The 26,347-nt window shown below is 50.4% G+C and overlaps 2 non-coding genes and 1 pseudogene across 2 annotated transcripts; 1 reads left to right on the forward strand and 2 right to left on the reverse strand.

The window, feature by feature from the left end:
• Window positions 1-3,177: 3,177 nt before the first annotated feature.
• Window positions 3,178-3,262, reverse strand: LOC125968143 (U5 spliceosomal RNA; annotated as a pseudogene).
• Window positions 3,263-4,563: 1,301 nt separating this feature from the next.
• On the reverse strand, window positions 4,564-4,729 carry LOC125968149 (U1 spliceosomal RNA). The gene has a single exon (XR_007481092.1). It is a non-coding gene; the product is annotated as a U1 spliceosomal RNA (small nuclear RNA).
• Window positions 4,730-23,872: 19,143 nt separating this feature from the next.
• Window positions 23,873-23,982, forward strand: LOC125968146 (U5 spliceosomal RNA). The gene has a single exon (XR_007481089.1). It is a non-coding gene; the product is annotated as a U5 spliceosomal RNA (small nuclear RNA).
• Window positions 23,983-26,347: the final 2,365 nt, after the last annotated feature.

Raw genomic sequence — 26,347 nt, forward strand, 5'->3', positions numbered from 1 at the left:
TTCACATGTTGTTGTTAGTCACCTAAATGTTGAACAGAGGCTGTGATTTACCGAAGTCAAATTCCTTGTTTGGCACGCTCAAACATGGCGAATAAAAAACTCTTGAATCTTGAATCTTGAACCTTGTACTCTATGGGGTGAGCCCGTTGAAAATCAAGCAAGAAGACTTTACAAAGCAGTGGCTCACTTTTGCTGCCATCAAAGACGCCATGTGGACTTCCAGAAATTTGCTGGTAAGGAGGCACAGACAGACAAGGAAATGATGGAATTGGGCTAAAATGGTGCACGAAAACAGTGTGTATTCACCTTTATATTTTGCTTCATGTAGCCTTATCAAAATGAATAAAACTTCTCTCTGTATGTGCATTCACGTGTAACATTGAAGGAGGTAGATATTTTGTTTCAATATTTAAATAAATACCATCATTGTCTATTAAGACACTAAAAGTTGATGGAACATTTTTTGTAGGGCTGCTGTGTTTTAACAAGGAAAGACTCATGTGCTTATGGATGAAGACGACTTGTACTTGTGATTGTGCTTGTGAACAGTAAAGAGGAGTGCTTGTGCAATTGACAGGGTTGGTTATTGTTTTTTATTTAAAAACAATATTTTTTGCCAAATTACAATAGACTGGCATGTGCCAATTCAAATGGGTCCCACCAGAAGTTAAACTGCATTGATAAACGAAGCCCCTTCGTTAGTCATCACTTTACCGTGGAGGAGGGGTTTGCACGCCCCAATGATCCTAGCAGCCATCTTGTCTGGGGCTTCATGCCCCTGGTAGGGTCATCCATGGCAAACGGATCCTAGGTGAAGGGCCAGACAAAGCACGGCTCTCACAAGCCCCTTATGAAGAAAAACATAAATGGATTTTGTTTTCCCTCGCCCGGACGCGGGTCACCGGGCCCCACATCTGGAGCCAGGCGTGGAGGTGGGGCTCGAAGGCGAGCGTCTGGTGGCCAGGCCTTCGCCCACGGGGCCCGGCTGGGCACAGCCCGAAAAGGAAACATGGGTCCCCCTTCCCATGGGCTCACCACCTGCCGGAGGGGCCAAAGGGGTCGGGTGCAGTGCAAAATGGGCGGCGGAAAAAGGCAGGGACCTTGGCGGACCGATCCCTGGCTGCAGAAGCTGACTCTTGGGACATGGAATATCGCCTCTCTGACTGAAAAGGAGCCCGAGCTGGGCGTGGGAGGAGTTTGGCGAGGCCATGGAGAATGACTTCCGGATGGCTTCGAGGAAATTCTGGTCCACCATCCGGCGTCTCAGGAGGGGGAACCAGTGCACCGTCAACACTGTTTACACTGGAGATGACGTGCTGCTGACCTCGACACGGGACGTCGTGAGTCGGTGGGGAGAGTACTTTGAAGACCTCCTCAATTCCACCGACACGCCTTCCATTGTGGAAACAGGGCCTGGAGACTCTGAGGTGGACTCTCCAATCTCTGGGGTCGAACTCACTGAGGTAATCAAAAAAGTCCTCTGGGGCATGGCCCCGGGGGTGGATGAGATCCGCCCAGAGTTTTTAAAGGCTCTGGATGTTGTGGGACTATCATGGCTGACACGCCTCTACAGCATTGCGTGGACATCGGGGACGGTGCCTCTGGATTGGCAGACTGGGGTGGTGGTTCCCCTCTTTAAGACGGGAGACCGGAGGTTGTGTTCCAACTATAGGGGAATCACACTCCTCAGCCTCCCTGGTAAGGTCTATTCAGGGGTGCTGGAGATGATGGTCTGTCGGGAGGTCGAACCTCGGATTAAGGAGGAGCAGTGTGGCTTTTGTCCTGGCCATGGAACAGTGGACCAGCTCTACACCCTGGGCAGGATCCTCGAGGGGGCATGGGAGTTCGCCCAACCTGTCCACATGTGTTTTGTGGACTTGGAGAAGGGGTTCAATCGTGTCCTTCGGGAAGTTTTGTGGAGGGTGCTTCGGGAGTACGGGGTGCTGAGCCAACTGATAAGGGCGGTTTGGTCCCTGTATCACCAATACCAGAGTTTGGTCCGCATTTCTGGCAGTAAGTCAGATTCTTTCCCAGTGAGGGCTGGACTCTGCCAAGGCTGCCCTTTGTCACCGATTCTGTTCATAATGGTTATGGACAGAATTTCTACACGCAGCCAAGGCGTTGAGGGGGTCCAGTTCTGGGACCTCAGCATTGCGTCTCTGCTTTTTGCAGATGACGTGGTGCTGTTGGCTTCTTCAAGCCGTGATCTCCAGCTCTCACTGGGGTGGTTCGCAGCCGAGTGTGAAGTGGTCGGGATGAGGGTCAGCACCTCCAAATCCGAGGCCATGGTCCTCGGTCGGAAAAGGGTGGGATGCCCTCTCCGGATCGGGGATGAGATCCTGCCCCAAGTGGAGGAGTTCAAGTATCTTTGGGTCTTGTTCACGAGTGAGAGCAGGATGGAGCGCGAGATCGACAGGCGGTTTGGTGCAGCGTCGGCAGTAATGCGAACTCTGTACTAATCCGTCGTGGTGAAGAGAGAGCTGAGACAAAAGGCAAAGCTCTCAATTTACCGGTCGATCTACGCTCCTACCCTCAACTATGGTCACGAGCTTTGGGTCGTGACCGAAAGAACGAGATCCAGAATACAAGCGGCCGAAATGAGTTTCCTCTGCAGGGTGTCCGGGCTCTCCCTTGAGAAGCTTGGTCATCCGGGAGGGACTCGGAGTAGAGCCGCTGCTCTTCTACGGTGAGAGGAGCCAGATGAGGTGGCTCAGGCATCTCATCAGGATGCCTCCTGGACGCCTCCCTTTGGAAGTGTTCCGGACATGTCCCACCGGTAGGAGACCTCGCGGGCGATCCAGGACGTGCTGGAAAGACTATGTCTCTCGGCTGGCCTGGGAACGCCTTGGGATTCCCCGGGTTGAGTTGGATGAAGTGGCTGGGGAGAGGGAAGCCTGGGAGTCCCTCCTAAAGCTGTCTCCCCCTCGACCCAACCCGGATAAGCGGAATAGGATGGATAAATGGATGGATGATAAACGAGGTTTTAAACGTGATTGTCTGTCTGCACTCGGCATAATTTCTCTGTTTATGTGAACATGTTCACACGTGCCGGTATAAATTATGTGAACGTATGATTGTTGCACGGAGTATGATATAGGCGGCTATCCGTTGCAATATTGATATTCTTTCGCAGAGCATCAACAAATTGAGATATACTCTTATTGTTCCTCTCCACGGAAATGGTATACTCTTTATTGTTCCTCTCCACAGAAATCTTTAGTAAAAGGCGAAAGATTTATTCGATCTGAAGAGAAACGAGTGATCTGAAAATCTGAGTCAAAACGGGCCACCCCACTGCTGGTCTCACTAAATTCACAGGCGGTCTCACACTCAAATTGCAGCAACCATTCCTTCTAATACAAACAATAGAAGTTGATGGATTTACTATACTTACAAGGACTCAAGCAAAATAGAATGTTTAAACGAGTATTTTGTGTTCATTAATGTCTCACTTACTTTAAACATTGTTGGCGCACAGGATTGTAGGTATCTGATCGAACACTGATGGCGCTCGTTCTTTCAATTATATTGGGCGTCTATTTTGATTATTGATGGTAAAAACAGTTGTATGTCTTGGTACGTGTACTTTTGGTCTGAGAGAACGGGAAATGATCCCATCCCTGTGTTTTATTTGAAAATTTGTAATTTCATAACTTTATTCAACACAAATCGGGAAACAAAATACGATCGTAATTTCTCAAATGATTTTTCAAACTTCGGAAATGCTCTATGTCTCCCTTGTGTCGCAAATAATTGAGGCTTTTGACGTTGCTGGCATGGTTTGGAGTGTAATTCACCTCCACTGCGTTGGTGGCGTTTGATATTTGACATTAGAAAATATTTCTGTCATTTTACTTTAGAAAGTAAAAGTTGTTTTCTAGAAATCCATACTTGTGATGTATGAGGAACAACAATCGGGCGCATTCTTAAAAAGACAGACCTACAGCCGACAAAAAGGTTTTGATACGTTCATATCATATGACGAGTCAGGAACGTGGTAATTACATATTATTTTGCATTTGCTAATTTGGTGAATACAGTTTAACGAGCAAATGCACAGTGTTAGAGATTCGCTCAGTCCAACTTATTTTGCAAGAACCACACGGGAGACGAGTAAGTCCCTTTAGACACCTGCAGATGGAGAGTCCATTCGTCGCTGTGCGTACAGCGATGTTCGAATGGAGGTCTGACTCTCGCCTCCTGCAAGAGCATTTTTATTAAGAGAAACAGGGTGGGGGTAAGAGTGGACTGAATAGAGAAAGCCCTTGACCTCTAGTCAAAACATAGCAAGGGGTGTTTTACGACTTTGTGTAGGATGGGACACGCTAGGTGATTTATCACAGGTTGCATTCCAACATAAGCATAAAACTAATCTAGCTAGGTTATTTATTACAGGCTGCATTCCAACATAATCATACGATAAGAATAATCTGGAGAACCCTGACACACAGTTCCAGAGTACAGTTAATTACATAATCAAAAGCGTTCAGTGTGTCACAGCATCGCAGACTTAAACTCCATGTGCATACTACTGCGCTTAATTTTTGTTTTCATCAGAAAGACCAGAGGAGAGCGCGAACACAGTCCCCCACTACCAGAAATAATGCAGTCAAGATTCACACAGTAGGGGAATTTGCAGAGGTCAGCACAACCGTAGTGCAATGGCTGAGCCTCACATGGGGTGAACCACCTTCTTGATCATGGGCCGACGTCTTTACCGCACACGCCATTTTCAGTCACGGGCTTAATTGCTAAAAACGTGTGGCACACATACACACTCAGTGGATGAAACAGGATTCGTAGAACTGTTTAAGTCAAAGTCAAAGTCAGCTTTATTGTCAATTTGTCCACATGCCGAAGACATACAAAGAAACCGAAATTTCGTTCCCCCCTATCCCATGGTGACAAGACATGGCCCACAACAGACAAACAAGTAAACAAGTATAACAAACGTGCTGAATAAATAATGAATAAATAACACAACAAATAAATAAATAAATAAGAGAAGCAAAAAAAGGAGCAAGTGTGCGTACAGCAGACATTCCAGAAAATAGCGCAACAGTGCCACACGCTACGCAGAAGGGGGTAGCGAGTTCAGGGCCCTAACAGCCTGGAGAAAGAAGCTGTTGGCGAGTCTGGTGGTGCGGGAGCGCAGGCTCCTATACCTCTTCCCAGAGGGCAGAAGGTCAAACAAAGAGTGAGCCGGGTGACTCACATCTCTGGCAATCGAGGTTGCCTTGCGGGCGAGATGGGAGGTGTAAATGTCCTTCAGGGAGGGGAGCGAAGCACCAATAATCTTACCAGCCGTATTCACTATGCGCTGCAGGGCCTTCAAGTTCTGTTCAGTGCAGTTACCACCCCAGACAGCGATGCAACTGGTGAGGACGCTCTCAATGGTGCCACGGTAGAATGTAGACAGGACTGCCTGAGGAGCACATGCACGCCTGAGCTTCCGCAGGAAGTACAGGCGGCGCTGAGCTTTCTTTGCCAGTGACGAGGTGTTTGCGGACCAGGAGAGGTCCTCACTGATGTGCACCCCCAGGAACTTGGTGCAGCTCACCCACTCCACCACAGCACCGTCGATGATCAGCGGCAGGTGTGTTGTGTGACCCTTCCGGAAGTCAACAACGATTTCCTTGGTCTTATTGACGTTCAGCAGGAGGTTGTTGTCCCTGCACCACATGGTCAGAAGGTCAACTTCCGACCTGTACCGAGTCTCGTCGCCCTTCGTGATGAGACCCACCAGAGTCGTGTCGTCAGCAAACTTCACTATGCGGTTGTCGCTGTAGGTCGCAGTGCAGTCATGCGTCAGCAGGGTGAAGAGCAATGGACTAAGCACGCAGCCCTGGGGGCCCCCGTGCATGCATTGCCTTTTTTAACCTGAGAACCCTAAAACTGTATGAATTTGTATTTATTGAAAACGTCCAACATTACCACTGAATAATATTTTTTTTCCTGAACAAGTTTTGAAAATGACAAATATATCAAATAACAATAACATAAACAGTTCACCGCCACACAGCCCCAAGCACCGGCATCGACTTCCAGGCGTGTGGCAGCGTGGACTTCCATCCCTGGAGGTGGCACTTCCAGCCACAGAGGTCGAAGAGAGCTCCATAGAATAGGACCGGGTGTGCGTGAAACATATAATAGTTTTTCAAACCTTCTGTGTCACTCCAAATCATTAAATCCTTCAAACTAGTGGTAGAGTGTCCGCCCTGAGACTGGAAGGTTGTGGGTTCAAACCCCGGCCGGGTCATACCTATAAAAATGGGACCCATTGCCTCCCTGCTTGGCACTCAACATTAAGGGGTGGAATTGGGTGTTAGATCACCAAATGATTCCCGAGCGCGGCACCGCTGCTGCTCACTGCTCCCCTCTCCCCCAGGGGATGGATCAAAATCACACGGGGATGGGTTGAATGCAGAGGACAAATCTCACCACACCCAGATGTGTGTGTGATGATCATTGGGAAAAAAAAACTCTCCGTCCTCTGTGTCACTTACAAGCAAAGCCACTAAAGATGCCGGTAGTACATGGGGCCCTTCGTCATCTTCGTCATCCCGTGATCGAATCCTTTGTCCTTTAAGTAAACAACCGCCGCGCCGCTGATGTCACTTGCAGTTCAAACTACAGTAATCCCTTGCTACATCACGGTTCGTTTATCCATTTTTCGTTTTTTTTTTTATTTTGAAAATTTGTGACAAAAAATCACGTATAAGTTGCTCCTCAGTATAGGTCGCCCCCCCACCCAAACTATGAAAAGAAACGTGACTTATAGTCCAGAAAATACGGTAATGACAACACACAATACAACAAAACACAACACAACAATACTTACCTTTCCTTTAAAATCTTTTTCTCTACCTAACACAGACAGATAATGGGAGAATGTGTCACAATGTGAAGGAGATGTATTGGGTAATGCAGAAACAAAATAAAAACTATTATTTAATGTTAGACACATTATCCACTAGGCTACTTTCCTCTTGACATTCATTAAATTGACAACGAAGGGACTTGAACCCCTTAATCTTCTGATCCAGTCAGTTAACTCCACTTGAATCTAGGCTGTAGATTTACTGTATATGCTCAAAAATCATTGCACTGCTATCACTTGTCAGAATTTCCTGTATGGCTATCTGGCCTAATGGATAAGATTTCAAATCTAAACAGGTATTCATGTCTAGTGTATCATCAAATTGAAAGAGGAAAATATGTCACGGTCGGGTGTGGAGCATGGAGCAGGACGACCAAGTGCAGCCCGGACCAGGGTCCACCGAAGCAACTCAAAATACAGACTCGGTAAACTGACATGACCTAAACAATAACTTGACTGACCAGGACGTGAAACAAGAAGACAGCAGGACACGACGGCACCAAGACAGCACGCCAACACCGAACGACAGCAACCAAAACCAAAACCAATGATCCGACAGGGAGAGAGGGGCAGACAGGACTTTTATACACGACAGGTAACGAGAGGCAGGTGGGAACAATCACACTGATCATGGGCACACAGGAGGGGAGGGGCGAGCACACAGACAGAAACCAAGACAGACACATAGTGGAGCAGTTGGGGGCGAGACGTGACAGAACCCCCCCCACAAGGGACGTCTCCCGACGTCCCAAAAAAAAAAAAAACTAGGGGAACCGAACCGCGCCGCACTCGGGCGGCGACTTGGGGAACCGAACCGCGCCGCACTCGGGCGGCGACTTGGGGAACCGAACCGCGCCGCACTCGGGCGGCGACTTGGGGAACCGAACCGCGCCGCACTCGGGCGGCGACTTGGGGAACCGAACCGCACCGCACTCGGGCGGCGACTTGGGGAACCGAACCGCACCGCACTCGGGCGGCGACTTGGGGAACCGAACCGCACCGCACTCGGGCGGCGACTTGGGGAACCGAACCGCACTCGAGCGGTGACTTGGGGGAACCGAACCGCACTCTGGCGGCGACTTCGGGGAACAGATCCGCACTCTGGCGGCGACTGCGGGGACAGATCCGCACTCTGGCGGCGACTGCGGGGACAGATCCGCACTCTGGCGGTGACTGCGGGGACAGATCCGCACTCTGGCGGCGACTGCGGGGACAGATCCGCACTCTGGCGGCGACTGCGGGGACAGATCCGCACTCTGGCGGCGACTGCGGGGACAGATCCGCACTCTGGCGGCGACTGCGGGGACAGATCCGCACTCTGGCGGCGACTGCGGGGACAGAACCGCACTCGGGCGGTGACTGCGGGGACAGATCCGCACTCTGGCGGTGACCTAGGGGACAGAGCCGCACTCTGGCGGTGACCTAGGGGACAGAGCCGCACTCTGGCGGTGACCTAGGGGACAGAGCCGCACTCTGGCGGTGACTTCGGGAACAGAACCGCGCTCGGGCGGCGACTTGGGGAACACAACAGCACACGGGCGGCGACTTGGGGAAACAGAACCGCACTCCGCGGAAACTCGGGGAAACACAACCGCACTGGGGCGGCGCCTTGGGAAGTCTGTACCGCGATCGGCGGCCACTCACAAAGTCCGTACAGTGATCGGCGACATTCGGAAGGCGGGGCTGTGCGCGGCGGCAAGAGCCATCACGCGCCGCAGCAGAGGGAGCGGAGCCAGGGACGATCGCGGGTCCGACGCAGATGGCTTGGATGTCTGGCGACGTTCGCGGGTCCTGCGACGCTGGGGTGGAGCCCGATGGCGGCCGTGAGTCTGATGACGCCGGGGGGGCACTCCGATAGCGGCCGCGGGTCCGGCGTCGCGGCAGCGAAGTCCGACGACGGTCGCAGAGCTGATGGCGCCGGGGGGGAATTCCGATGGCGGCCGTGAGCCCGGCGTCGCTGGAGCAAGATCCGATGGCGGCTGCAAGCCCATGGCGCTGGAACATGCTCGGATGTGGATCGGGCGTCGCAGCGGGAGCTGGTGGTGAAGGGTGGTCCAAGCGCTGGCCGCTGTGATGGTCGGATCATTCTGTCACGGTCGGGTGTGGAGCATGGAGCAGGACGACCAAGTGCAGCCCGGACCAGGGTCCACCGAAGCAACTCAAAATACAGACTCGGTAAACTGACATGACCTAAACAATAACTTGACTGACCGGGACGTGAAACAAGAAGACAGCAGGACACGACGGCACCAAGACAGCACGCCAACACCGAACGACAGCAACCAAAACCAAAACCAATGATCCGACAGGGAGAGAGGGGCAGACAGGACTTTTATACACGACAGGTAACGAGAGGCAGGTGGGAACAATCACACTGATCATGGGCACACAGGAGGGGAGGGGCGAGCACACAGACAGAAACCAAGACAGACACATAGTGGAGCAGTTGGGGGCGAGACGTGACAAAATATAGGTAAACTGTTTTTGTGCTGTTTTGATCTTTGTTGTGGTGACCCCAAATGTCAGTGACAAAAGCCAAAAGAAAGAGGCACATTTTTCATCTGATGTACAATTTTTAATTTGTTTCTCTTGACTCCAGTTGAGCAACCTGTGCTTGCTGATATTCACAATCCCTGCTTACTTTGCTGCCCTACCCCTTAAAAGAAGAAAAAGTTATTTTAGTCTGAGCAACCTGCTCCCTACTGAAAATAGGGTTTTCAACTAAGGTTTCCAACTAGGACTAGGGTTTCCAACTAGGGCTAGAGTTAGGGTTAGGGCTAGTTTGGACTAGGTATATAAAAAGTCTGCCCCACCTGAGGACCGAACTCTTGACCTTTAGATTGTGAGACTGGCATGCTAGCACCTGCATTAATGAGGCTGTGCATTTACAGTTTTACAATTCTTTTTTACTGTAAAATTGATCCAACCACCGGCCATTTCAATCAAACTGAACTTCACAGAAAGATAAAGTGACTTTTAGTCTGAGCATTCTGAAACTAGGGTTTCCAACTCGGGTTAGGGAAGCCAACTAAGGTTTCAAATTGTGGCCAGGGTTTCCAACTGGGGCTTCCAACGAGGATGAGGGTTTCCAATTCGGGCTAGAGTTAGGACTATATAAAAGTGTGCCCTGTGTGAGGGTCGAATTTACGACCTCCAGATTATGAGACTGACACACTACCACTTCCGCGAACGAGGCTATGCATTTGCAATTTGTGCAATTGTTTTTTACTGTAAAATTGATTCAACCACCGCCCATTTTGATCAAACTTAACTAGGCTAGGGCTAGGATTTCCAACTAGGACTAGGGTTTACAGGTAGGGCTAGATTTAGGGTTGGAATATATATAAATCATGCACCGTGTGAGGATCAAACTCTCGACTTTCAGATTACGACACTGACGCGCTACCGCCTGCGCCAACGAGAATTTGTGGCACCTGTCTTAAAATTCTATTTTACTGTAAAATTGATTCAACCACCGGCCATTTCCATCAAACTGAACTTCATCAAAAGAAAAAGGTACTTTTGTCTGACCATTCTCAAAGTTGGGTTTCCAACTGGGGCTAGGGTTTCCAACAAGGGCTCGAGTTAGGGTTAGGACTAAATAAGACATAGCCCCATGTGAGGGTTGAACTCACGACTTTCAGTTTACTAGACTGACGCGCTACCGCCTGCGCTACCGAGGCCATGAATAGTTGGTTTTACAGAGCTATTTTACTGTAAAATTGATTCAACCACTGGCCATTTCAATTAAACTCAACTTCACAGACAGTAAACCTTATTCTATGTATTATTTATTATTCTTTTCTATACTGTCAGAAAGGTTTTGGTTTCTGATTTCTTTTTTGTTGTGCTGACTCCCCCCCAATCTCCATTTTCAGTGCAACAAAGTGACAAAAACCAAAAGAAAAAATGCTTTCTCTATTGCACACTAGAGCCAGCATTTCCAACTAGGGCTAGGGTTTCCAACTAGGGTTCCAACTCCGGGTAGGGTTTCAAACTAGGAATTCCAACTGGGGCAAGGGTTTCCAATTAGGGTTTCCAACTCGGGCTGGGGTTTCCAACTAGAGACAACATTGGACAGCTGCCACTTGTTGGGAACCTTTAAATGTTTAGTCTTATCAACGAATGTGTTTCAGAGGCCAGATTTAAAACGTGGCTTCTGGTTTTCGTGAACCAAACCCATTAAAAAAAGTGAAAGAATGAAACAGTTCTTAATAGGAGAAGCCTGGTTAGCTCAGGTGGTAGAGCATGCAAGTCTTAATCTCAGGGTTGTGGGTTCTATCCCCATATTGGGCAGCCCACACTTGTCGGGAACCTTTGATTCTTTAGTCTTATCAATAGATGTGTTTCAGAGGCCACACTTAAAACATTTCTCTATTTCCCCTAACCCATTCAAAAAAAATGAAAAAATGAAACAATTCCAAGGTCGAAAAGCCTGGTTAGCTCAGTGGGGAGAACATGCGACTCTTAAACTCAGGGCCGTGGGTTCGGTTCCCACATTGGGCATCCTTGCTTGTTGGGAACCGTTAAACAGTCTTATCAAGGCCACACTGAAAACATGGAGTATTTCACATGGCGATGTGGCCTAATGGATAAGGCACCTGACTTCGGATCAGACGATCCCTTTCATAGTCAATTTAACGTGTCATGCTTTGAAATCAAAAACTTGACTTCAGTCTGAACCAACTCTTGACTGATTGATTGAACTTTATTCATCCCACAGCAGGGAAATTCACTTGTCACAGCAGCGCATATCAGTGCAATAATAATACGAGTGCAAGAATAAAACAAGTGCCAGAATTACAAAAAAGGGTAAATAACAGACAAGGATAAACACAAGTGCTGCTAGTAGAGACGAAACACATTCATTTTATCAGGCGGCATGCATGTTGTAAAGTCTGACAGCAGAGGGAATGAAGGACCTGAGGAACCGTTCCTTCCTACACCGAGGGTGCAAAAGTCTGCCGCTAAAGGAGCTGCTCAGGAACCGCACACTCTCATGGAGGTGGTGAGAGGTGTTGTCCATGATGGATTTAAGCTTAATCAACGTCCTCCTCTCACCCACAACCTCAATGGAGTCCAGGGGACAGCCCAGAACAGAGCTCGCTCTTCTGAGCATCTTATTCAGTCCCCCCCTGTCCCGGTCACTACTGCCCCCACCCCAGCAGACCACAGCGTAGATGATGGCCGAGGCCACCATAGAGTCATAGAAGGTCCGGAGGAGAGCCCTGCACACACCGAAGGACCTCAGTCTCCTCAGCAGATGGAGGCGACTCTGGCCCTTTTTGTACAGGATATGGGTGTGATCAGTCCAGTCCAGTCCAGTTTGTTGTTAAGGCGAACACCCAGGAATTTGTAGTTCTCCACTACCTCACTGTCCGATCCCTGGATGTTCATTGGAGTGAAGATGGGTGCTGTCCTCCCGAAGCTCACAATCAACCCCTTCGTCTTGCTGGTGTTGTTCACCTGATGCTGGTTGAGCTCACACCAGCTGACAAAGTCCTTGATGACCAACCTATATTCCAGATCGTTCCCCTCTGCGACATTTCAAACAATGGCCATGTCGTCGGAGAACTTCTGGATTTGGCAGTGTGCGGTGTCGTGGGTAAAGTCTGACGTGAACAGGGTGAAAAGGAAAGGAGCACCCTACCCTTGGGGACACCAGTGCTGCAGTGCACCACGTCGGACTCACTGCGATGTAACCTCACAAACTGCGGCCGGTCGGTGAGGAAGTCCGTTGTCCATGCAGTCAGGCACTGGTCCACACCCGCCTTCTCCATCTTCACCCTAAGCAGTGACGGCTGGATGGTGTTAAAAGCGCTGAAGAAAACAAAGAACATGATCTTCCCAGTGCTCCTGTTGTCCTCCAGGTGAAGCAGTGTTCTGTGCAGTAAATAAATCAATGCATTGTCCACCCCAACACCAGGCAGGTAAGCAAACTGCAGGGGGTCCAGCTGCGCTCCCACTAGTGAACGCAGGTGACCCAGGATGATCCTCTTCATAGTCTTCATCAGGTGGGAAGTCAAGGCAATAGGCCTGAAGTGGTTAGGCTCCTTGGGGCATGGCACCTTTGGTACAGGGACCACGCAGGAGGTCTTCCACAGTACTGGGACCTTGTTCAGGCTCAGGCTTAGGTTGAACAGGTACCTGACCACACCACTCAGCTGGTCCGCACAATCCCTGAGCAGTCTCGGCCAGATGCCGTCTGGGCCCGGGGTCTTCCCTGCTTTGATCTTTCTGAAGTGAACCTGAAGATCTGTAAAGAAGAGGGGGATGTCGGAAGACCGGGGTGATGGAGTGGAGACAGGAGACAGAAGAGTGACTCCGGGGGAGGGGGTTGGTGAGCTGGCGGGGGGGCTGGAGTGTCGAAGGTGGTAGAAAAAGATGCGGAGCGAGGTGAAGGGGTGGGGGGGAGGCGGAATCAAATCTGTTGAAGAACAGATTGAGTTCATGCACCTGTTGGATTTTGTCCACAATTTAGGGAGTGCACTATCTGCGCCTCACGGCAAAAGTCATTGCCAATCACCAGTTATCCAATTTACTCACTGTGTGCTCGTTTGATTTCTTCAGATTTAGGAAAATGCTAAGACACTGAAGCAGAAATTAGACTTACACAGGTTGGTTGAGTTCAATCACAATTCTTGTTCAGAAAGCTCTGTCTTCAGGAAAGTACAATACAGCGCTGGGCCTTTCAAGAGCGCAAAGTCTCCATTCAGAAAAGGCCACCTTCAAGGTTCTTTGGTCAGCTTATATTCAGTCGGCCAGTGTGGGCCGAGTTTGATGGGTGATGAGTCTTTGGGGTGGGGCAAGTTCACAGGAGAGTTTGATTCCATGGGAGTGGGTGCTGGTTCGGTGAGAGCTGGTTCCGTGGGGTTGGGTGCTGATTATGGGAGATTCGATTTGTGGGGGCTGTTGTTGTCCTTTCCGTCTTTCAGCCTTGACGATCGTCTTTGGCTTGGCTGTCTCCCTCTGGCACCTGCTGGTTTTATCTCCAAGTGACCTTCCTGTAAACATTCTTGCACATATACTGTTCCACCTCATCCATTCATCATTCTTTCAATTTTGTCATTTTGTACGGAATTATGTGAGCTTTTGGCTGTGACATCATCTACCTATTTATTAATGTTCCCTGACCATGCAAAGTTTGTACTCACCACTTACCATGTTTTTGTTTGTTTGTTCTTTTGATCTCCATGTACTTGCTTACGTCATCATATTCTTAGTTTAATCATGCTTTCAACCATATCTTTTCTTTGTTAGGCAAAATATTTCCCTCTGTCCAGAACGTTCAGTAGTAATCGAAAACTGGTGTCTAGAATTAGTCAAAACATAAGATACAATCAAGTACTGAACATTTTTAGACGACTTTGGCAGTGTCCGTGATTTAGAAAATCATCAGGCATGCATTGAACAGTTCCTTAAGGGTCATTAAGCTATTCAGGCAATATATCAAAAAACATTTGTTATTTCAAAGTGCTCAGAAATATATATATCAGATCATAAAGTTATAAAAACCTTTCTCATTACCACTTATCAAAAATGTCTAGTTATGTCTGTAAGGGAACGGACAGTACAGCCAAGTGCGTAGCGACGGACTTTATTGGAGAAGGGGATGATGGGAACAGCGGGCGCTGGAGCGGCGATCGGGCTGGAGAGGACAAACGATTCTGCGGGGGTTCCAAGTAGTCAAGCGGGTCCGTAGCTTCGGGACTGATGAGCAAGGCAGCATCAAGGGACAGACTGACACTCAGGTCTGCGCTGGCGGCGCTGATATAGTGCTGTCCATGAGCCCGTGGCAGGTGACGGCGATTCCATTGACAGGGGGGCGTGGTCCTGTCGCCGGTGGCACCAGCACGTGACAGAACCCCCCCCACAAGGGACGGCTCCCGACGTCCCCAGGAACCAAAAACAAAACAAAAAAAACAAAAAAGGAAGGCAATTCCCCGGGCGACCAGGTGGGGGGGTCAGCACACCGCCGAAACGGGAGCAGAAGACCCCGGTACCGGCGGGCAAGACCTCCCCTCGTCCCTCCTCGGGCGCCCGCGCCGAGGACCCGGTTGGTCCGGATGGCAGCGATGGAACTCCGTGATGAGCGAACGGTCGAGTATCCAGCGGCTCGGAACCCAGGAGCGGTGCGCGTCGTCATAACCCTCCCAGTCCACGAGGTATTGGAGACCACGACCGCGCCGCCGCGATCGGAGCAGGGAGCGGACAGCGTAAGCCGGGCCCCCCTCAACGAGCTGGGGCGGCGGCGGCGGAACGGGCGCCGGCGCCAACGCGCTCTCATGGATGGGCCGCACACGGGACACGTGGAACGTGGGGTGAACCTTCAGGGACTCTGGAAGGAGAAGACGGACTGCGGCCGGGCCAATCACCTTCTGAATAGGGAACGGTCCAACAAAGCGGGGCGCCAGTTTGCGGGATCCTGCTCGCAGCGGCAAATCCCGCGTCGAGAGCCACACACGCTGCCCCACTCTGTACTCCGGAGCCGGTGTCCGGTGCTTGTTCGCCTGGCGGGCGTAGCCTGAAACAGAGCGGAGAAGAGTGACCCGGGCCCTCGCCCAGGCGCGATGACAACGGCGGACACAAGCCTGGGCCGACGGGCACGCCGCACCACGCTCCTGGTGGGCGAACAAGGGTGGCTGGTACCCGAAGACGCAGTGGAAAGGCGAAAGTCCAGTAGCCGAGCTGGGGAGGGAATTGTGAGCGTACTCTACCCAGGGAAGCTGTTGGACCCACCCGCGCTGGTCCCCGGCGGCCATGCATCGGAGAGACCTGCCCAGTTCCTGGTTCAGGCGCTCCGCTTGACCGTTGGACTGAGGGTGAAACCCCGAGGAGAGGCTGGCCGTGGCGCCGAGGAGTCGGCAGAACTCCGTCCAGAAGGTGGAAGCGAATTGAGGTCCTCGGTCTGACACGATGTCCTGTGGGAGACCGTGGTGGCGAAACACCTCCCGCACCATGATGGACGCCGTCTGCTTCGCAGATGGGAGCTTAGGCAGAGGGATGAAATGCGTCATTTTGCTAAAACGGTCCACCACCGTGAGGACCACCGTGTTTCCCTCAGAGGGGGGGAGGCCCGTGACAAAGTCGATCGACAGGTGAGACCAGGGACGCTGGGGGACCGGCAAGGGTTGAAGCAGCCCGGCCGGAGGACGAGTAGACGTCTTGTAGCGGTTACAAATTGAGCAGGCTCTGACGTAATCGCTGGTGTCCACTTGCCAGGTGGGCCACCAGAAACGCTGTGCCACCACGTACCTCGTGCGTGCCGCGCCGGGATGACAGGCCAGGCGTGAGTCGTGCGCCCATTGCAGCACGGACGACCGCAGACCTTCAGGGACGAACAGGCGACCCTCCGGGCAGTTGCTGGGGCCGGGTTGATCGCGTGATGCGGCTTCCACTTGGCGTTCGATCTCCCATGTAAGAGCCGCCACCCGAACTGAGCTCGGGAGGATAGTGGGAGGCGGACCCTGTCCCTCCTCCCCCCCAGGAAACAAACGCGACAGGGCGTCCGCCTTCGCGTTACGGGAACCCGGTCTATAGGAAAGAGAGAACTCAAACCGGTCAAAGAACAGAGCCCACCGTGCTTGTCTTGCGTTCAGCCTCTTGGCCGATCGCAGATACTCCAAGTTGCGGTGGTCGGTCCAGACGATGAACGGAGTGGTGGCGCCCTCCAGCCAATGCCGCCACTCCTCCAAGGCCAACTTGACGGCGAGGAGCTCCCGATTCCCGATGTCATAGTTTCGTTCCGAGGCCGACAGACGGCGAGAAAAGAAGGCGCACGGGTGGAGGCGATCGTCTTGGTGGCTACGTTGAGACAGCACCGCCCCGACACCCACGTTCGAGGCGTCCACCTCTACCACGAACTGTCTGTCGGGATCGGGAACCCTGAGGATGGGAGCGGATGTGAACCTCCTCTTAAGCTCCTGAAATGCCCGTTCTGCCCGTTCCGTCCATTTGTACGGGGAGGCGGGGCTGGTAAGGGAGGTGAGGGGCGCGGCCACTGTGCTGTATCCACGGATAAAACGGCAATAAAAGTTCGCGAACCCTAAGAACTGTTGCAGTCGCTTGCGTGTTTCGGGAACAGGCCATGACGTGACCGCTTGCACCTTCCCAGGGTCCATCTCGATGGATCCCTCACGCACCACATAGCCGAGGAATCTGACAGAGGAGGCGTGGAACTCGCACTTCTCCGCCTTCACGTAGAGCGAATTCTCAAGGAGACGGCGCAGCACCGCCCGTACATGCTTGATGTGCTCAGGGAGCGAGCGTGAGAAAATGAGGATGTCGTCTAAATAAACGAACACAAATTTGTCCAGCATGTCTCGTAGCACGTCATTAATCAGTGACTGGAAAACCGCTGGGGCGTTGGTGAGCCCAAACGGAACCACCAAGTACTCGTAGTGTCCGCTCGGGGTGTTGAAAGCCGTCTTCCACTCGTCTCCCTCCCGGATGCGGATTAGGTGGTAGGCGTTGCGAAGATCCAGCTTGGTGAAAATGGTGGCTCCCTGAAGGCTCTCGAAGGCGGAAGACAGAAGAGGCAGAGGGTATCGGTTCTTCACAGTGATCTCGTTTAGTCCCCGGTAGTCGATACACGGGCGTAGCGTGCCCTCCTTCTTCTTCACGAAGAAGAACCCCGCTCCCGCAGGTGAAGAGGACGGTCGTATGATACCGGCTGCCAGGGACTCCCGGATGTATTCCTCCATAGCCCGGCGCTCAGGAGCGGACAGGGAGTAGACGCGTCCTTTGGGAGGGAAGGTGCCGGGTAACAGCTCGATAGCGCAGTCGTAGGACCGGTGTGGAGGAAGAGAAGTGGCCCTGGCTTTACTAAAAACCTCCTTGAGCTCGTGATAAAACGCTGGGACATTGGGGATGTCGGGACTGTACCTCGGCGGGGCTCTGCTGAGTGGGCTGGTGGCCGCCTTCAGGCACGCCTGATGGCAGCGTTCGCTCCACTGCCGAACAACCCCCACCTCCCAGTCCAGCACCGGGTTGTGCTGCCGCAACCAAGGGTGCCCCAGTATGAGCTGCTGTCCTGGGAGGGAGAGAAGAAAAAACTGGATGGTCTCGTGGTGATTGCCCGAGAGCAATAACTTAATTGGTTCCGTCACGAAAGCCACCTCGCCGATCAGACGGCCATCAATGGCACGTGCGGGAATAGACGGGCTCAGAGGGAGGAAGCCGACACCCCACTTGCGTGCCAGGCTAATGTCCATGATGTTCCCCTCCGCGCCGGAATCCACCAAGGCCGCCACGTTCTGGTCGCCCGCCGCGAGCTGGACGCGTGCCTGTAGCGTGAGCGTGCTGGGGCTGGGAGAGCCGGTGCTGGTCGAGCTCACGCGGATCCCCCGACGCCGCGTGAGCTCCGGCCTCTTTAACGGGCACCCCGCCACCCGATGGCCCCCCTCCCCACAGTAAAAACACAAGCCCAGTGAGGGGCGTCGACGGTGCTCCTCCGAGGGAACCCGAGCCCCTCCCAGATCCATGGGCTCGGCGGGTGGTGTGGTTGGCGGGTCCCCAGCAGACGGAGGAATGTGACCACACGGGTTTCGCGGGGACCTCCTCTCCCGATCGCGCCGCCGCGTCTGGATCCGCCGGTCTACTCGGGCCGCCAAGTCCATCGCGCCCCTCAGGGTTCGCGGGCGATCGTACGCAACCAGTCCATCTTTCATGTACTCAGCGAGTCCGTTTAGGAAGGTGCTAACGAGCGCCGGCGTGTTCCATCCGCTGCTGCCGGCCAACGTCTGGAACTTAAGGGCGTACTCTGCGACCGATCGGCTACCTTGACGCAGCGTCGCCAGTTCCTCGGCGGCGTCCTCGGCGGCGGATCCCAGGTCGAACAGGCGGAGCAATTCCTCCGCGAAGGCGTCGAAGGAATCGCAAGCCGGGGCCATCCTTTCATATTCGGCCAGGCCCCACAGCCGCGCCTCGCCCGTGAGGTGGGTTAGGACGAACCCGACCTTGGCTGATTCCGACGAAAACGTGATTGGCTGGAGGCTGAACATTATGCGGCAGTTCGTCACGAATGCCCTCACGTGCTTGGGATCGCCGTTAAACTTCTCGATGTTGCCAAGGCGGGGCTCCGGGACGTCCACGAGCGTCCTGGCCTCGGCAGACGAGCGGTGCGGGGGTACCGTGACAGCCGGGGACGCAGCCACCGACAGTCTCTGGAGGGCTTGGGCCATCTCCTGCTGCTGTAGCTGTTGCTGCTGACCAACCTTGATCAGGTGCCGGATGTCGGCAGACAGGCTGCTGACGGCGGTCTCGGCTCGCTCCAGTCGACTCAATGCCGTCTCGTCGTTCGCTGGCTGCATAGCGTTGGTCAGTCTGTACTGTAAGGGAACGGACAGTACAGCCAAGTGCGTAGCGACGGACTTTATTGGAGAAGGGGATGATGGGAACAGCGGGCGCTGGAGCGGCGATCGGGCTGGAGAGGACAAACGATTCTGCGGGGGTTCCAAGTAGTCAAGCGGGTCCGTAGCTTCGGGACTGATGAGCAAGGCAGCATCAAGGGACAGACTGACACTCAGGTCTGCGCTGGCGGCGCTGATATAGTGCTGTCCATGAGCCCGTGGCAGGTGACGGCGATTCCATTGACAGGGGGGCGTGGTCCTGTCGCCGGTGGCACCAGCACGTGACAATGTCTTCTTTATTGATTTGGTGTGTAGGTATAATTATATGTTTAAAATGTTTCTTTTATTTATTTAATATGTGAATATACTTGTCTGCTTATGTACTTTATTCAATGAGGTTTGAGCCAGGGCTGTGGACTCGGTCGGATTTTTGCACCGAGTCCGGCCTCTTGACCACCGAGTCCGAGTCCGGGTCCCAGTCCGGCTGTCAATTTTTTCCGTTAATTCATGTGACTGCTTCGTCTTTAGTCAAGGCTAATTTAGATCAAAATCTATCAGAACGAACGCAACTGCTTTCACACTGGCTGGTTCGGCTTATATAGGATCCCTTGCTGAGAGGGCGGACGTAAAAGTGAGGCGACGTTCCAATCGGACGTCGGATCGATAACATTTTCCCTGCCCCACCGGAGTTGTGCTAGTTCATAACGTAGATCACTCGAGGCATAGTCATAAATGTACGGTTGACAATTTAACCGATAGAAGTGGATACATTGGAACATAACCTACACTCTAATATATTATTTGACATGGTATTAAATGCGTGGCTTTACAAAAATGGTCATTGAAGCCCACCCTTAGCCCTGAGTGCCATTGGCATGAGGCAAAACGCTTGAAAACACTCTTGCCCAATTAAATAACCATTCTGAAACACGGGACATGTAAGATAATATTTTTTAATCATTAATTACACCATTATAGCTCAGACATTTATCTAAACACAAATAATTAGTGACGACCCCACAACTATCGAAACACATCAATGATATAAGCTGGGTGACATAATCGTCCTTGACATTGGTACATAATGTAAACATTAGCCTAAGTGCAACTCAACGTGGCCGCATTGATCGTAAGCAGGGCTGTGGACAGTATTCCTACTCGCATTCTGAGCAGCATGATGAAAATAAAATTGAACGTGATTTTTTTATTGTCGGACTCGGTGGACTCGGTCAAAATCAGCACCGAGTCTGAGTCCGAGTCCGGCAAAAATGACAGAGTCCGACCGAGTCCAAGTCCAGGAATATAGGTACGTTTTGTGTGCCAAATCTTCATTACAGCCAATAGCAGATTTCTGATTAAAGGTACAAAAAGAAAAGCAATGACTATGTGTGTCCGCTGGTTCTTCTCTGCAACACAGGAAGTTTGCATTCACTACAGTTGTGCCCATCGGCAAAAGGCAGCCCCCAACTACCACATGAGTAGCCGACAGGCCTGTTCTAAAACAACTCACTGATGAGGACGTATTATTTTCAAGGAATGTTCTAGAAGTAATCGTTGTTAAAAAAAAAAACACATGATGGTGGTTCTTGGAGATCACTGTTTATATATACACACACAAATATATATATTGAGTCTAGGGAGACAAATACACCGCAAACTGTGGGTAGGTGTCAGGTGATGAGCCACAGAAAAAAATCACAGTTGCCACAGAAAGATGACAAGCCTCATTTTGAAGCAGAGCTAAACATCAGGGATGAGAACGGCAAATGAAAAAAAACACTGATATATTGATCAAAACCAGAGCACATTTCTTGGCTTGCTTATCCGAGTCGACAGCATAGACATGGAGACTTTCAAGGCAAGTTACCCCAAGTTGCGCAGCGGTCTGGGTTAGCTACAACAAACATACACCATAAAGGTCAAGCCAGGTGCCGTGCCATATTCAGTAAAAAAAACCAGGAGGATTCCACTACCACTGGTGGGTGAAGTCAAGAGAGAGCTCCAGCGCATGGAAGCTCTGGGCGTCATTAGTCGGGTGAAGGAGCCAACTGATTGGTGTGCCGGCATGGTGGTCGTGCCCCAAAAGGACAAAAGCAGCATTTGAAGACCTAAAGAAAGCTCTGTCCTCTCCTCCGGTGCTGGCTATGTATGACCCGGGCAGAGACACCAAAGTATCTGCTGATGCATCATCATATGGGTTGGGGGGCGTAATTCTTCAGAAATGAGGGGAAGGATGGAAGCCTGTGTCTTACGCATCACGGTCACTCACTCCAACTGAGCAACGATACACACAGGTGGAGAAGGAAGCTCTGGGCCTCACATGGGCCTCACATGGGCCTGTGAACGGTTTCGGGATTTCCTCATTGGAAAGGAGTTTTGCCTGGAGACCGACCATAAACCCCTTCTCATCCTGCTTGGAGCCCAAGCACTGGATCTTTTGCCACAGAGAATCCAGGGTTTCAGGATGAGGGTGATGCGCTACTCATACTCCATCGTGCACGTACCAGGAAAGTCGCTTTGGACAGCAGACACACTTTCACGTGCAACCTGTAAAATGACGCATGTCCACTGATGACCAGGAGCTGATGGAGAGCACAAACATATTTGTGGACTGTGTCACTGAGAGTCTACCTGTCAGCTCATCATATACAGAAAACCTGAAAGAGCAGTTGAAAGCCGACAGTGTCTGCTCGCGTGTCATGACCATGTGCATGGAAGGATGGCCAGCACATGCAAAACAGGAACCAGCGCTAAAAAATGACTGGCCGGAGCGAGCCACATTAACAGTGAAAGATGCTAAAGGACACACGACTGGTAATACCTTCCGCAATGAGGAACGACGTGCTGTTCAAATTACACGAAGGACACTTAGGTGTCCTGGAATGTAAATCACGTGCACGTCAATCTGTGTGGTGGCCGGGACTCAGCCAGCAAGTGAACAAAATGGTACTGAACTGCAGGACATGCATACAAGAGCGACACAACCCAAAAGAGGCACTCGTGCCATCAGGGTGCCCTGAAAGACCTTGGCAAAAGTTAGGAACAGACCTTTCTACACAAGAGGCAGAATAATCCTCTAAGGCAGTGGTTCTTAACCTTTTTGGAGGTACCGAACCCCATCAGGTCCATATGTGCATTCAACAAACCCCTCTTTGGGGGGCGAGTTAAACGAACCCCATCAGTTTCATGTGCACATTCACCGAACCCCTCTATATAGGGGGGGATGACATACCAGCAAATCAGTGTGACTTCTGCTGTTGCCTTTGCAAGAACAGTTCAGATATGCGTTATCACGAATTTACACGATATTCAGGTGTGTTCAGCCATCCGTGGGCGGGGGGGCGGGGGGGGGGGGGTAGCGGGGCGGGGGCGGGGCAATGACATACCAGCTCTGCCGAACCCCTGAAGCCGACTCACCTAACCCCTAGGGTTCGATCGAACCCAGGTTAAGAACCACTGCTCTAAGGTCTGACGAGACAAAGGCAGTCTACCCTATGATCCCTGGAAAAAGGGAGATGTGGTATTATCGTATGTTGAAACTATAATATTCTATAGTTTGTTATTGGAGGTCTCAAATAATGTTGACAGTTGGGGGCTCTGTGGTGCGCCAGGGGCATTGTACTGCTATGTAAGACATGAGTGGGGAGAAAATAAAAAGTTGCTGAATAAAGAAGTTGCATTCGTGTTCATCTCTACTCCGTATAAACACAACAGTCGTGGACTGCGTTCGCGCTCTCCCCTGGTCTTTCTGATTAAAACAAAAATCACACGCAGTCGTACGTACATGGAGTTTAGGTCTGCGGTGCTGTGACACACTGAATGCTTTTGAGCATGTTATTAACTGTACTATGGAACTGTGCATTTGCTTGCTAAACTGTATTAACCAAATTAGTCAATGCAAAATAATATGGAATTACCACGTTCCTGACTCGTCATATGATATGAACGTATCAAAACCTTTTTGTCGGCTGTAGGTCTGTCTTTTTAAGAATACGCCCGATTGTTGTTCCTCATACATCTCAGTATAGATTTCTAGAAAACAACATTTACTTTCTAAAGTAAATTGACAGATTTATATTCAAATGTCAAATATCGAACGCCACCATCACAGTGGAGGTAAATTACACTCCAAACCATGCCAGCAACGAGAAAAGCCTCAATTATTTGCGACACGAGAGATATAGAGCACTTCTGAAATTTGAGAAATCATTTGAGAAATTACGATCGTATTTTGTTTCCCGATTTGAATAAAGTTATGAAATCACACGTTTTCAAATAAAACACAGAGATGGGATCATTTCCCATTCTCTCATACCAAAAGTACACGTACCAAGACATACAACTGTTTTTACCTTCAATACTCATAATAGACGCCCAATCGATAGGTGACGCTGTTTGAAAGAAGGTTTGATCAGGTACCTACAATCCTGTGCGCCAAAGATGTTTAAAGTAAAAAAGACATTAATGAAAACAAAATACTTGTTTAAACCTTCTATTTAGGTTGAGTCCTTGTAAGTATAGTAAATCTATCAACGTCTATTGTTTGTATTAGAAGGACTGGTTGCTACAATTTGAGTGTGAGACCGCCTGTGAATTTGGTGAGACCAGCAGTGACGTGGCCCGTTTTGACCCAGATTATCAGATCTCTCTTTCTTTTCAGATGGAATAAATCTTTCGCCTTTTACTAAAGATTTCCGTGGGGAGGAACAATAAGAGTCTATCTCTACCCATTCTCACCAACGGTTTGTTAGAATAGGCCTCTTTGGCACCACTTTTATGGTTAAAATTCTCTCTTCTATGATCAGCTCTCTTAATCCCTCAAACCCAAGAACCGAGACTACACTTGATTTTAGCCAAAAGGCCGAGAAGCGATGGAGTATGCGAGTGACGGACTCACTTACAGGCTTCCCCGTCTACCCATTCTCAGCAACGGTTTGTTAGAATAGGCCTCTTTGGCACATGTGATTAGCTGGGTAGCTTGAGCTATGCCGTTATATCGCTGCAACCCTTCTCTTGCTTTATTAGCTTTCTCTTCTCTATGACACCCTTTGCACATATGTAGAAGTCGCTCTCAGTTAAGACTACAAGGTCACACGTCATCACACAGGCTAGGCAGAGTCGCCTCCTTGCAGAAAGGCGGCCCAGAGTAGTATAAGAGCAGGAACCTTGGCGCTGGGAGAGGGACCTTCTTTCGCATCTCGCAGAAAGGGCTCCACAGCTGTGCATCGATCATTCTGGCATACATCAAATAGTTAAACTGTGAAGGCTGCCTCTTGGTAATTGCTGTTAGCATATCGAGCATTAAAGATAAAGAACTGGGATCAAACCTAACAGGTTACAGTACGGAACAGAGTGCTGCTCTTCTGGGCACTAATAAATCGGCAAACTTGTCTGATGACTTATTTGTTCACTCTTCTTCACCCGCAGTAATAAATATAGTTCACGAGGCATATATGCTTCCCCTTTCAGCAGTCTCTATCCAAATACACAGTGTAGATACCTATTAAAATGGTAGACCCGATGAACATGAAAGGCAAAGATGGATAATTCGCCAAGAACTTTCCAGGGTCATCATATGTACAACGGCTGCACCGAAAGAGTTGGGCCAGAATAGAGCGGAACTCATGCAGAAGTGCATGAACACCACCTTGCTGAAAGAATAAAACCAACACAATGCATGAATTCACGACAAATGACATACCACCAAATCGGTGTGACTTCTGCTATTGCCTTTGCGAGACCAGTTCAGATATGCTTTATCACGAATTTATAAATCTGGTGTGTTCGGACCTCCGCAGTGGAGGCTCTGCTGAACCCCTGAGACCGACTCACCGAACCCCTAGAGTTTGACCAAATCCAGGTTAAGAACCACTGGTTTAGAGGCAGTTATTTCTGTCACGTGCTGGTGCCACCTGCGACGGGACCACGCCCCCCTGTCAGTGGGATCACCGTCACCTGCCACGGGTTCATGGACAGCGCTATATCAGCGCTGCCAGCGCAGACCCGAGTGCCAGTCTGTCCCTTGATGCTGCTTCGCTCATCATTCCCGGAGAGAATTGACTCACTTGACTACTCGAAACCCTCGCAGAATCGTTGTCCTCTCCAGCCCGATCGCCGCTCCAGCGCCAGCTGTTCCCATCATCCCCTTCAAATAAAGTCCGTCGTTACGCACTTGGCTGTACTGTCCGATCCTTAACAATTTCTGCAAAAGGAGGATCTACTAAATATTGCTGTCATTTTTCTGTTGGAGTTTCCAAATGTATGCACCTGCCTACTTTTGTTTAAATAATGATTGCACCCTGTCTGCAAATCCTATAAACTTCATTTCACTTCTCAAATATCTGTGTTGATCACTGCCATCATCCGCCATGCATGGATTCGGGCCATCTGATTGGTTCCTTTGCCCCCCCATACACACAGGAATTGGTTAGGACTTGATTAGTAAATGCTAGGAATCGTTTTGCCTGTCTGTTCAGAGCAAGAAACAAGCCACTAGCCCCACGGGAAGTTGTCATTTTTTGTAAGCTTGTGTGTATGTAAATTTGTCATGGTCCAACGTAAGACTGTTTAGGGTGAATAAAAAATAACTGCAACAAGTTTATTCTGCTATTAACCAGATTCAAACTGGGGTTGCAGCCGCCTCATTGCTATATTATGGCCAATATGCAGTTGCATGTTTAGGGTCTTTTCTCTAGGAACTTCAGCCACGACACCCAGGCAGACCATGAAAGAATGTCGATGTTAAAATGTTGGTTGAACTATCCAATAACTACGCAGATCCGATGATTCCTAAGACTTGAGATCAGACAAAATTGGAAAGACTATTTTTTGATGGTGTCTGTGAGTTACTTCAACCCAAAAGTTCACATAAATTACACATAGCTAATGTTGACCACAAAATGGTATGTGAGCTGGCCAGGAGTCCTGGAATCTTTTGATTTGTAGACAGATGCGTTATCCATTGCTCCACGAGCCCCACAGGAATATGTGGCTTATAAACTTGTGTGTAACACTTTTGCAAAAATGAAAAACAAAAAAAAAATGGGTGACATTATTTGAATATGCCATGATGCTTTATCCATTGCGCCATTCGCCCTACAAGTTAAGGCTATCGACC

This window comes from Syngnathus scovelli, unplaced genomic scaffold (genome assembly GCF_024217435.2).
Source record: "Syngnathus scovelli strain Florida unplaced genomic scaffold, RoL_Ssco_1.2 HiC_scaffold_45, whole genome shotgun sequence".
Classification (NCBI taxonomy): Eukaryota; Metazoa; Chordata; class Actinopteri; order Syngnathiformes; family Syngnathidae; genus Syngnathus; species Syngnathus scovelli.